The sequence below is a fragment of the Patella vulgata genome, chromosome 4 (genome assembly GCF_932274485.2).
Source record: "Patella vulgata chromosome 4, xgPatVulg1.2, whole genome shotgun sequence".
Classification (NCBI taxonomy): Eukaryota; Metazoa; Mollusca; class Gastropoda; family Patellidae; genus Patella; species Patella vulgata.
Genome location: NC_065882.2, coordinates 52,777,469 through 52,789,990, shown reverse-complemented (window position 1 = coordinate 52,789,990; position 12,522 = coordinate 52,777,469). Strand labels below are relative to the sequence as shown.

Sequence of the window (12,522 nt, the reverse complement as noted above, 5' to 3'; positions counted from 1 at the left end):
TAGTTGCATAAATGCGAAAAAAAACAAAAGTGTCCGAACCATCCCCGCTCTCCCTACTTGGTAATATATTGGAACATTTACATGTCTTTAAGTTTAAACAAGCTAAAATAATCTATACTTGAGGCGTTATAAAAATATATTAAAATTATTATACGTGATAATATTCTGGAAGACTTATATTCGTTACGAATAAACACTCTAAAATGAGTTATATTGGTGTTACTAATGCAAGTAACGCCATATTTTACAAAAAAACACTCAAGTTGGAGTACACAACCACTTTGGTAACGCAATTCACGGTGTAAAATTGACAACTTATTCGGAGGAATGTTTCCCTAATAATAATTACACCTGCTGGTGTAAATGCAATAAAACGCTTGTAGAGGTGTAGATCATCCCAAACACCCTTTAGCGGCTACAATTACACCTATCCTGGTGTTCAGTACTCATGAATATCGGTTACACTTTTGCAACCCAATAAATGTTGTAAAATTAACACTGTTGTAGGATATGTTCCCCATTAATAGATACACCCTTTGGTGTCAATGCAGTATAAGTTATAACACCAGTAGTGGTGTGCCTTATCCAAAACACCCCACAATTACACCTATGCAGGCGTTCAGTAGTCATGAATATCGGTTACACTTGTTGGGTGTAGCTCTTTTAGTTGGTTACCATTAAAAAGTGTTAAAATTTAAAAACGCTAGCTGTGGTGTAAATTTTACTCTAAATTAACACTGTATATAGTTTTTAATTAGACCCATTTTTAACAGTGTAGACATAACATCATTTCAAGTTCTAGATTTAAAGATATGTCAGGGTGCCTTTTTTAAAAAAAATCAATATACAAAGGAAACATGTCTGTAAAAAGATTATACCGTTCAGGAAACAGTAAATTGTTGAGAATGAATTCGTTTTGGCTCTTATCAGGTTTCGAATATTTACGATGTTCTAAAGGTTTGTACAAAATAATAGAATTGTTCAAACAAATCCAGATATGCTAATGCAGTAGGCACGAAAACACAATGTATCGTAGTTTTTTTGTTTTTTTTTTGTTGTTTTTTTTTTTTTTTTTTTAAATAAGAGGTCATATTAATCTGTCTGCAGACTTTAGCCCACAGATCACCGCCGTCTTCATGGTAAATCAGTCTCTTTTATTCTGCTAAGTTTTAAAAGGATGAAAACTGGTATCTACGATCGCCCACCGATTTATGAAAAGTTTAGGAAGAGTTCTTGCTGTGCACAAATGTTTAATTTGACTAATGACGCGAGGAGTCATGTTGCCGCCATTATACAATCATGCCCAACGAAAGATATTACATGCTCTTAAAGGGCGTATAACTCTATTCTTTGGAACATTAAAATAGATGAAAATGGATCTAAAACACACATTTATGTAATATGTGACAAAAAACCAATTTTTAAAGTTTTTATTGTAATTTCTGATCAATTATGTTCGGTGAAATACTCGAACAGTCTAAAATGTACGACAGTCGTTTGTGCCTGCTTAGTCCTGTCCAAACGTTATTTGTTTTTTAGTCATTTGTAAATCGGCCATTTTTAATTACTTTGTCTTCTGGGATATATTTTCTTTGTTCATTACAAATGGCATTCAAAACCACTATGGCCATAGACTACACGAGTCGTGCACTGATTTTAAAATGTTCATTTTAGGATCCCATTTTTTACGGTAAGATAACTGATTGAAATTGACCATGATATTGAATTCTATTCGTGTTTTTAATTTCCAATATATAATGGATAATATTGAGTTAGAAGTTTAACTCCTTTAACATTCGACATTCCTCAATATATTCCAGTAACATTCCGGAGGTGACCCCAGAACGCAGTAAGTGTACCATCCAATAAGGTTCTGGACAGGATAATCATTACATAAGGAGATTAATGTCCACACGACATTAGACCACTCAACCACCCCCTACATATTTAGGATTTTCACCAAACAGGTTATATATCATTTTTACATTCCTCTAACATGATGAATCACGTATTAACCGTATTAATGCTATACATGTATGATACATTCTTAAAGGCTTCATTCGGAATATATTAAAATCTTTAACATCTTACACGTAATAATCTATTTGCAAATGAATTCGTGATATTAATTCACGTAGCTATCAAAGATATGCCATGGTAATAGTTTTTTTTTTATTATCGTTAAAAGAATGATACATAAATTCACGTAGCTATCAAAGATGTGCCCCATCGTTAAATGAATGATACATTCTGCTTAAACGTACTTATGATTACACCGCTAGTCCAAATTAGTAAGAACTCAAATAGCTAAAAGTGATTAAAATATGGTAATTTATTTCCGGCTCATTTGAAGAGTACATAAATGATTTTCTCTTATTCTTGTATTATTCGCAACAAGGACTACAAGAGCAACTTCTGTGAGAATATACCAAGTGTTATGTATGCTTATCTTCTACTTCATCGATTGCGATGTATTTTCCTACATATCACCATTCAGTTGAATCGGTAGATTCTGTCTACGAGACAATCCGTCATTCAGTTAGAAAAGTGCATAGCTGAGAAACAAATCCGCTAACACAGAATCTGTTGCTATAGAAATTATTATATCTGATATTTACGATGATTTGAATTAACCTAATAGAACACATATTTCAAATCAAATAAATGAAATAAAATGAAGTTTAACGTCTTATTATTTTTTGCACCGACCGGGATAATAAAGACGGAGTAAATGTAACAGAACATTGTTTTACTGTATTGTCTATGGTATTTTAATGTCGTTTTCTACATTTATCAAAATCTTCTAGCAGAGATTCTATACATGATGTGACCATTCTTTGACAATCGATAAATAATAAACGATGGTTCTATTTTTGCTTTATACAACCCCATCTCCACCGGACCCCCGAAAATATAAGTTTTTGTTATACTTATAATTAGCTATTTGATGGTGACCAATATCTTGAAACTTTCACTGAAATCCAAACTACCGATTGCATGGATCCGATGTTCTGGCTAATTTCTATGGTATAAGAATAGCTTCATCATAGTATAAATTGGCTTTTAGTTCAAAAAGTTTTATTGGTGGTCATTTGTTTACAAAATGGCGCCTGTTCTATAGACATGTTCGATCAGAGGTCTGTATCGATATCTTTAAATAATACAATTCAATTTAACGAAAGGCTATATTTGTTACTAGATTATTAATAAATTTGTTCAACAATCGGACTTGGTGTCAGCTTTCTACGCTTAGATTGATGAATATATTCGGAGTATATAAATAGTATAATTCAGAACAAATACCTTACAATGTACAAATATATCTGCTTTGTAGTTTCCAGATCGCCGTCGAAATATAGAGTTGAACAATAGAGGGTGGGAATAGAGACACAATGCTTCACGCCTCTTAAACTAAAGGCCCGGCCCAAGTGGCCGATGGACACAAAACGTATGCAAAAAGGACACAGCGGACGAGAAAACTTTCGGGGGTGGCTCCATCCGTTTTCATCCGCTCCAGAAATGTACAAAATTGACGAAAATTTGCGAAAACAGAACGGAAAAGAACGAACGTGGGAAGTATGTAGCGGGGATGTTAAATGGATGTTCACAGAAGCCTAGCGGATGAAAGCAGATGGAAGTGGATGACAGCTCCGAAGGGGTTAGGCAAACTCCAGACATCCTTCAATATACCAGATACATCCCAGATACAAACGCTTTGTCCGTTTTGAAAACTTTATATACGAGATGCATACGCTTACATCATTTCTATTTCCGTGCTACCAACGATGTATAGCCGTTCCATGTACCCTATCTTTCCTCCCTCTTTCCGTTTTCAGCTGGAGCGGATGTGAGATGCGAGGATGCCCAGAGGATGCAGAGAGGATACAGTGGACGTTTAACGTATGATAACGGACATGGAACGTTTGGTGCTCGTATATGTCGCGCATTTACATCGTACACGGCAGAAAGTTCATCCGTTATAAAAGTTTTGTGCAGCTCAAAACTTTTTGCGCGGATGAAATCAAAGTGAACGGATGCTCATTGGATAGAGCGTATGAAACACGTATGCAATGAGTTCACAACGGAGGGTAGGTTTTTTCCCCGTTTTACATCCTCTTTGCATCCGTAATTGCAGTGGGACCGGGCCTTTACTGAGATGTAAAACTTGTACAAAATTAGATAAAATTGTTCTAAGATTACGCTCTCGAATTTATCTTTCCATGAGACATGATGATAGACATTTAATTAAACATCAATCGATTTGAAATAAATTTCTCTGTCAACTAGTTTTGTATAGCTTAATATTAAAATCAATATATGCTTAAAGTGCAGTGAGGGTTTCAAGTCAATATATCTGGTAAAATTCAATACTCATCGGATATTAATGTATTCAAAGATTAGAGAGCGAGAGAGAGCGAGAGAGAGAGAGAGAGAGAGAAGAGGTTGGACAGGCGACCCTACTCCTTGTCACGTATAGCCGGGGATTCGAAAACACAATGGCAAGGGAGAGAGAGAGAGAGAGAGAGAGTTGAATCAATGACAGACCTCGTGATCTAAAGCACATTATTTTTTTCTTATTAAAGCGGAATTCATGATGACACTTTATTTTTTTATTTGGTTGAAATCGAATTACACTCAATTTCTAATAAATTTTAAATTTGAAATGAAGTTAATCAGTTCAGAAGTCAAACAAGTGAAGTAATTGAAGAATTATTAGCATTTGAACTTTCCAAAGGGAAGCTGTATGTCGTCAACTTTAACATTTAAATGAGAAAACAGCGTTAAGGTGTCTACAAAAAGACATTTTGGTTGGTGCATAGACAAGGAAGCGAGGATGACGTCATCGCAATCGTCATAAGCTCATATCCAAAATCTTCATAGGCGTAGGAGCCGGGGGGGCAGGGGGGGCAAATTTATTTTCGGGCAATGAAAAATTCGACGACCTTTTTTTTCTATTAACGTTTAGAGAAAAAATATAACTAACTTATTTCTATGAGATCCACACTGCCCGAAAAGTATTTTTCTCGTCTTTTTCTTGTCCACTGCATATGCCCGAAAATATGCCCGAAGCTCTCTTATGATAGGTATGCCCGAAAAAACGGTATTGCCCGGCATCGGGCCGGAAAGCGGCAGAGGAAACTAGTAGTAAAACGCGTTTGCGACCGTCAAATATTCCAAAATTATCTTGGCGGGTCATTCGCCTCTCAAAGAAAACCGGCGCCGCTGTCTATAAATCCGAAATTTTTCGGGCATTTTTAGTTTTGCTTCCCTAACTGCCATCGAGCCCTAATAAAACACTAATTTTACTTTTCTTGTAATTGAATATCACGAATTTGTACTGAGATGACTATGAATTAAAACATTTTGTCTGGAGCCACTCTACTTTGTGCGACATTTTTCAGGCATCGATTATTATTTGTGAATGCAGATGCAACAGTCTGATTGGATGGTTATAATTCAGAGTGGGATTTCAGTTACAAAACCATTGGATACTTTTGGAGTTGCTTACACGGGCTAGAATAGCAGAAAACGCATTTACGGTGATTAAATTTTCAAATTTTTCTCCGGGAGGGTGAGACCTCCATATACCGCGCGACGATTGATTGGTTGTTTGGAATTCGGGTCAGCCAGGTAGGCTATATTGGACCAAATTGAAGTTGCTGTATTCACAGACTGGAATAACAGGAAAACGCGTTTGCGGCAGTTACATTTTCAAAATTTTCTCCCAACGGTCCCGTCTTCGTTGACTGTAATCGATTGATTGGAATTCGAGTCAGCCACCTTAATAAGGCTATAATATATATTCGACCACTTTGAAGTTGCTTTGTTCACCGGCTGAAATAGCAGGAAAACGCGTTTGCGACAGTTAAATTTTCAAAATTTTCTCCTAACGGTCCCGTCTTCGAGGACTGTAAACGATTGATTGGAATTCGAGTCAGCCACCTTAATTAGGCTATATTAGACCGCTTGAAGTTGCTTTGTTCACTGGCTGATATATCGGGAAAACGCGTTTGCGGCAGTTAAATTTTCAAAATTTACTCCTAACGGTCCCGTCTTCGAGGACTGTAAACGATTGATTGGAATTCCGAGTCAGCCACCTTAATTAGGCTATATTAGACCACTTTGAAGTTGCTTTGTTCAACGGCTGCAATAGCAGGAAAACGTTTTTGCAGCCGTCAAATATTGCAAAATTGTCTTTGGGGGGGGGGGGGGGTATACAAGGTCGCTGCTGTCTGTAAACCCGAAATTTTTTCGGGCATTTCGGGTTCTGCCCCCCTAACTGTCATCGAGCCCCTACGCCTATGAAAATCTTAAGTTAGTTAATCAATGCACAAGCTTGCTAGGTTTCATAATGTCGAGCGGAGCCTTAGTGCGTAGCCACCACCGAAGAAGAATAACTGTTTGAAATCCTTTGGACACTTTTGACGAAAGAAACGCACTTGTCGGTTCTTGTCGGCGGTTACTAGGACCCCAGAAGATATCACGTGTCGTTTACTGACGTTTCGGTATAGATATTATGTTTAACGCTAGCCCAAACCCTAACCCGTTACACATGTATATTAATACCGTTTTATAGTTTGACAACGTCGGCGATGGAAACGTCGGTCTAACCGTTCACCAACTCTGTCACTGATCATTATTATGTGGTGGTAACATGTCATGCCTGTCAATCTCAAAAATATAACAAAAAAAGACTGCCAGGTTAACCGAATACCGAATGATACACCTCATTTTAATGCCGTTTTCGTATCAAATGTGTATACAATGTACATCGAGTATGTTAGCTTTATTAAACAGGCATTATGCAAGAGCTAAATACGCCTATTGCGGGTCTTTCTTTATGCCTTACATGTTATATGAATTATTAATTAGACATTAATTAACTCACCAAGACCATAATCAACTCTGGAAGGCCATCGGATGCTTGAGATTTTTAACAGATTTAATACCATTGGCAGGTAATGATTTAATTTAAAAATTGATAATCAAGACTGTTTATTATCTTAACAACGGTAGCAATGGCAATCGAGGCTACATTGTTCTTCTAAGTTCTAACGGCGATAACTCTGCTCAGAGTGAAGTAATTTGACTGGAATTTTCGACATATTCCCTTCCCATTAGTTATTATTTAACCATTATAGCGATGTCAGCTCTTTATCTAATCTTACATAATGCCCCTTAAATAATCCTGTCAACCTCAAGTAAGTCAACTGAATGCTTACTTGACTTACAAGCTAACAATATCTGTGGTAATTTCCTTCTATAAAATTCAGTACAAACGAATAAAATGTAAACTAGCCATGAATTTATGAATCGAAAGTATGGCCGTGTAACCGTTAAAGTAATTGATCCGCGTATGATCTTGACATCACAAGTTCTCGGATGACATTAGAGCAATACAATGTTTATTAAAGGGACAAGTAGACTAAAATGACTTCAAACCAATATCCAACAATCCAGGCAACATACTTAAATAACTGTGCGTCCAAATTTTAAAATGCATATCTACTGAGGTATGAAAGACTTGATTCCAGTTTATGATATTAAGATTATTTCTTTTTACTTGATGAGGATTATGGATTTTCAAATAGTTTCCGTTTCTATCAATTAAACTTTAATTATCATCATTAGCCAGGATGGAGCAGAAAAGTAGGACTTTAAACCCAATTTCATTGCAATTAATTAATTATTATCTAACAAGCAATGGTTTGTTTTAGTCTTATTTTTTTTACCCTAAAAACATTGATGAAGTCCGTGTATAGGCTTATTTTTTGAGAATTCAACTAAAGTACACTTTCTACATGAGAGTTAAAACTCTCATGTAGAAAGTGTACTTTAAAGATTTTAGATTTAGCTTCAAAGGAATTAAAGGCAATATTTTAAAAATAATTTATTTTCAGTCTTTTTTACGAATAAGAAAGAAATGTCCCATTACTGTCGTAAAAGAAAATGATCTATTTTTGGTTTCTCTACAGTAGCACAAGTATTCTATGCCGAGACTATAATGTCCAAGGTTCGAATTCCGGGTTCTTCTCTATCAAAAGTGGCGTCTGTGAGGTAGACAGGTAATATGTGCCAAGGCGTTCGGATGGCGCGAAAAACAAGAACAACATACCAGTATGCACGTGAAAGAACACTTGCAGTTTTGATTCCAAGAATCCGGTTAAAATTCTTCAAAAATCCCCTTTCCATTCTAAACAATTCTATACTGACTGTCCTTTCTTTGTTGTTAATAATACAACCACAAGCAAGACAACTCCACTTGACTCTTTTAATTATTTGTTTTTGGAGTAATGTAATTAATCCAGGGAAGACACTGACAGCCATGTTAGTGTAGATACAGAAACAGATTTCTTCATCTAGAACAGAAAGGTCGTTCGAGGCCAATTAACATGCTACTAATTTACGCTGATTAATGAGAAGCAATAGACTTGCATTTCTTGACCTACCACTACTTCGTTAAAGCTGATCGAGTAGCCGAGGGACACACGAGGGCACAGAAGAGTTTATATGAATTCCCAACTTCAAACTAATCTTTGGAGTATGTAGTGTCCAGTTATGGGTAGATTTCTAACCTAATCGAACTAACCAATGCTTTAGGTCAAGATTCTAAATAATAAATCGGCATGCATTTTATTTCTTAAAATCTTATTATTCCACCTTTTATTAGTTGTTGTCATTTGGAACTCATGCGGGTTTCGCGTGACTGGTGAAATGACCCTTTACCGGCGCGATAGTTATTTCTAAACGAAATTTATTATCTATCGAACTTATTAATGTAACCTAAAATTAATAATCCAAAGCCGCTCAAGTGGAATGCTACTTCTTGACTAGGATACGAAGGTCCAACATGTTGACTATCTTGGTACACGAAAAGATGATGATGTAATGGCAGAACAGAGATGTTATGTATGGGCGATGATATAAGAATCTAGATACTTATTAACTTACTTGTAGGTCATATGACGATCAGATATCTAATTATGTCGACTATCAGTCCTCATTAATGAAAATGAATGTATTTTTAAGAGATGAAAAATCCGTGTAACGCTGATAAGGTTAACATGTTGAACCCACAATTGATGGTTCTTAATATACGTATGGACAACTTAAAGAATGTTTACTGCTATTTATAGAACCATAAACGCTTTTTATCAGTATAAATATTTATGTGGTTATGTGCATTTAATTGGAAAGTTATATTTATTTCAGTTCGGTGTCCATTTATTATAAGTATTCCGCCAGTTGCAGAAAAAAATATCGACTTATGTAATGGTATCGTTATGGAATGAAATGGTGGAGTTTTAAATACTGTCATTTATATCCTTCGATAAATTTCCAAAATATCGCCCTTATTTTCATGGATTCATATTTATTTTGGATTTTTTTGGTTGATGTGTCATAGACTTATAAGGAGGAGGCTGCCAGCAAAATAAAGCTCCCGAAATCCGGGAATGTTACTGACCGTTGTGTGGGGTGATGCAATTCCCAGCCGGAGTTTCAGAAAAGCACACAATTCTGATTTTGATTCAGGGTGTCTAGTTTTCAAATTAAAGCTGCACTTCCAGAAAATTCGCCCCGCTAGGCGCTACCTGCCGTTATTTTTCAGATTTTACTACGGATATTTTGTGATTTTAAACTTGCGGCTATGACTAAGGCCTTTCCCATTAGCTGATTCATTGTTTTGACCGGTGTGGAATTTGATTATGAACTGCATAACGCGTGGCCCTTCAACAAAAATCTCTCGTCACATCCAGCCAGATTACTATTTTGTACATAGACCGATTTCGATTCTATGGTGGCTGATTGGTATCATACCCGACATCACGACATTTTAACCCGATACAACAACCCGACAACCCGACTTCATGACATTATAACCCGACAATACGACATTTTCACCCGACACCACGACATAAATAGACATAAATATGTCGTAATGTCGCGTAAAAATATCGTAATGTCGCGTAAAAATGTCGTATTGTCGGGTTAAAATGTAGTAGTGTTGTGATGTCGGGTTGTCGTGATGTCGTAATGTCGTGTTGTCGGGTTGTCGTGGTGTCGGGTTAAAATGTCGTGATGTCGGGTTGTCGCCTTATGAAGGGCGACACCACGACGTCACGACATGCTACCAATCGGCCACCATACCATTCAGATTTTTGTTACATGTTTAATTTCAATAGACTGGTGTCTATATACATGTACACGATAATTTTTAATTAGGTATGATGATGAATAATACACTATGAGATCAGACAATGTAAGCATTTTAGATCTGTTGAATATCGCTGATTGTTGATCGGGCGCTATCTGGTAAAGTTACGGGCGCCGCCGCCGTATTTGTTGGGCAAAAATGATACACCCCCCATCCCCTCCCCTATGACTATGACTGTGTTATAACAGTTTAGTTGGTGACCGTTCCTTTTTAAATCAAGATTCAGTCACTGGCTCATATGGGCAAAATAGAATATAAAATCTAAACATTTAAGGCGCCATATATGAAAAAAAAAATACATCTTATGATTCAGCAAGTTCACGAAAATGGAAAACGGTCTCGTGAATTTCTGATTGGGTTTAATTTCCAGTCTGGTCAATAAAAGTACATCTATTCTGTAAGAACATACTAGCATTTACACGCAATATAATTGTATGCATGGGTAACAGGATGGCGGCTTAAGAGCAATTGTCAATTTGTATAAATTATTGGTGACATTATCGATAATGGCATACACAGATGGAAGATTTCAGTGCCATTGACATGACTTAGTGTCATATTTTATCACCATGGCGTACATAAATCATATCAAATAGGGTCCGACAAGTAATAAAAGAAACCTTCAAGGACACCAACAAATGCCAAGTAATGTTTACATAGCTTGATGAACTAATATTAGAATCTATAAAGTAGACCCTGTTTTAAATAATGTCACTTATATGACTATTCAGAACACTCGCAAGGCATAATACTATTGCTAAGGAAATTCTTTATTTCTATGAAATAATTAAAGAAAAACGTGCACAACAACTCAACACGACAGAATAGCCTTGCGAAATTTCTTTTCGTCTGCCACCTTTGTTGTGGCGTTTTACCGTCGACCCCTGCTTGGGCTTGCTGTAAGTGTTGTCCACTTTAGCGACTTGGAATGTATGGATCTACTTTCATTTCTAAAATCATCCCTCTCTGTAAGTTTCATATAATCCGAACTCACAAATTTCTGTCCCAGCTGTTCGAATTCAACAAATATATGGAATGAAACTGAGTTAAAAAACCTACTTTTCTTTACCAACCGGGATAATGAAGAAGGTAGAAAATAGCTGATCAAATATTCAATGCACAAATCATTGTGAAAAACAGAGAGAGAAATGGGGTTTAACACAAAATATGTCATTTCGGGACCATTATATGGTTCAATTTTATTTCAATAATTCGCTTGCGCGTAGGGGTCTTTAGCAGTGGATGGAAACCGGAGGACCCGGAGAAACCCCACGAGGTTGGACAGGCGACCCTGCTCCTTGTCACGTACATCCGGAGAATCGAAACCACGGCAGTTAACTCAGTGACAGACCTTATGATACAGCGCGCACTCGCTAACCATTCGGTCATCCCCCACCCCCTATTGTAAAGAGAACTACTCTCTGTATGCGAACTGGTTACTTCCGGTGATACTAGATGCACATCGAGTTGATGGTCAGTGAACAGGGCAAAAGTGACAGGCTATTTCTATGTAATTCGGGAAACGTAGTAATGGACTTCCATAAGCTTAGGCATATTTTTTTAAATTTAATGGACCCTATGTAGGCCGTGGGGTATCAGAATAATTGTTTTGGGATAATGTGAAAAGAAATCATCTATATAAAGATTGCCAAATAAACGTGAAAATATTTTCTACAAATAATATAACATATCATGTACCACAAAGTAGCCTTAAATAGTACAAACTAAAATAGTTTAATAGAATAAACAGTGTCATCCAAAATATATTTAAAATTTGATAAAATAATTGAAACATGTACAAATCTTATAATAGTTTGCACTATTGGTTACTTTCTGTTGTGATTTACATATCCCACTGATCCATTTCACAACAAATATAGGCCATTTCAACCCTACATCATATAATTAACATATGCCAGGAAAGATAGAAATCTAGAAATAAATATTAGCGTGAAAGTGTATGAATAGATGAATATGGATGAGGATAAAGAGAGATTTAAATCTGTCTTATTTGAGTTGTAATCTATTGCCATTTAAATAATCATTGTGTTTCTGTATTGATGGAAATACCATGAGATGGTTTTGTTAAAGATAATAATTAAACAAATGACACAGCTTAAGCGCTATAAGATCGATGTCAACGATTGTATTAGTCATTTTCATTACAACTATTATATTCGTAACCCGCCCCTCTGTCACATTCAATAAAATATAACGACGACCAATTAATATCCACCCCGTCATTGAACTATCACCGTAATAAGATATTCATTCGAGATAAGGCTAATACCTTTCTCATAGACAAT

At 36.2% G+C, this 12,522-nt stretch overlaps 1 protein-coding gene across 1 annotated transcript in view; it reads left to right on the top strand.

The window, feature by feature from the left end:
* LOC126818778 (neuronal acetylcholine receptor subunit alpha-10) overlaps positions 1-12,522 on the top strand; it is a 116,855-nt gene that overhangs the window by 40,816 nt on the left and 63,517 nt on the right. The gene's annotated exons all lie outside the window — the stretch shown is intronic.